This window comes from Pinus tabuliformis, chromosome 2_2 (assembly GCF_031772625.1).
Source record: "Pinus tabuliformis cultivar Carrire ecotype Pingquan chromosome 2_2, CPIR1, whole genome shotgun sequence".
Lineage (NCBI taxonomy): Eukaryota > Viridiplantae > Streptophyta > Pinopsida > Pinales > Pinaceae > Pinus > Pinus tabuliformis.
Genome location: NC_142300.1, coordinates 809049569 through 809051147, shown reverse-complemented (window position 1 = coordinate 809051147; position 1579 = coordinate 809049569). Strand labels below are relative to the sequence as shown.

General features: G+C 33.5%; 1 pseudogene; it reads left to right on the top strand.

Moving 5' to 3' along the window:
• Positions 1 to 277: 277 nt before the first annotated feature.
• Positions 278 to 689, top strand: LOC149195425 (cytochrome P450 704C1 pseudogene; annotated as a pseudogene).
• Positions 690 to 1579: the final 890 nt, after the last annotated feature.

Sequence of the window (1579 nt, the reverse complement as noted above, 5' to 3'; positions counted from 1 at the left end):
TACCAATGATATTCCTCTTCTTTTCCGTTTATTTTCTATTGTATAAAGAAAAAATATATGGCTTTTCACAGGATGGAAAGGTTATTAGTTTCAACTACAAAGATACCAATGATATTCCTCTTCTTTTCCGTTTATTTTCTATTGTATAAAGAAAAAATAATATGAGTTTTCACAGGATGGAAAGGTTGCAGTTGCTGATGATATTCTTCCAGATGGATACAAAATAAATAAATACAAAATAAATACAGGTGATATCCTGGTCTATACGTTTTACTCGATGGGAAGAATGAAATATCTATGGCGTATTGATGCTGACGAGTTTAGGCCTGAGAAATGGCTCCAGAATGGAGTTTTCCAGCCCGAGTCACCATTCAAGTTCACCGCATTTCAAGTAAGCGCATAAGGGTGATAGTGAATCTTTTTATATGTCCCTAGTGTGATAACGAGTCTTTTGAAAACGATGCCATGAAATTCATTAGCTCTAATCCGTTTGCTTGCAGGCTGGACCTCGCGTTTGTCTTGCCAAGGATTTTGCATACATGCAGATGAAGATTGTTGCTGCTTCCCTTATTCGTTTCTTCAAATTTGAGGGTGTAGACGGCGAAGAAGTGACATATAGTGCAGCACTGACCTTCCAAATGGCTGGGGAAGAGCTCAATCTTCGGTTCAAGCCTAGATTAGACTTCTGAGCAAATTTTCATCTTATAGTAAGGTAGTATACAGTGAAACTTACAACGTAGATTGTTATTTCTCTACTTGAAGGCATGTTTAACCAATGTAAAAATCCTCGGAAAACATTGAATGGAATATGTAAATATATCCTAGAAGCTGATGACCAAAAGTTATATGGTGTCTGTAGTTACTGTCCATCGTGCTCAGTTTCAATACGAAAATTGTGGTCCTGAATTTTCATTTTACCATTGTTTTGTTTAAAAGCAAAATAACCAGGGATTTATTAAATGAAACTCGTCCGTATGTGTTTTCATTTTCCCCATTGTTTTGTCGAGAAAACACAATAATTAAGGTTATACATATATCGTGCTTGGTAGGGAGCTTTTATTTTGCTAAATAGTTATTCATGGCCATTGCTTATGGGTTTACTGACAATTTAGAAGATTGCCCACAATAAGCAGTTCTGTACTTCAAAAATGCACAACGATTATCCTCTTATATTAATGTTAAAGGAGTTGCGACTCTTACTAATTTTATATATGGGATAATTTTTTTAGATAATTATTGTAAATAGATTTAATTTAGTTGATGATGTAACCATCATAATTTGTAATTCAATTGAAAATTCAAAAGAATAATACAAATTTTATTTATTAAATAAATAAATTAAGATGGTCGGCCTCTAGTGCATTCATAAAACCTATGTACCAACATCCAAAATCCATAAGCATTCACACTATATAAACCAAATCCAAAGATACTTAAATAATGGTTAATTCATTGACAATATTCGATGTATAGTAAGAACTGATACCAATCTGACAAAAACTATATCCAAAACATGTTTCCCACACAGAAGCCTCCTCATCAGAATATATAACCCACCATCACATTCATAGATAATGAG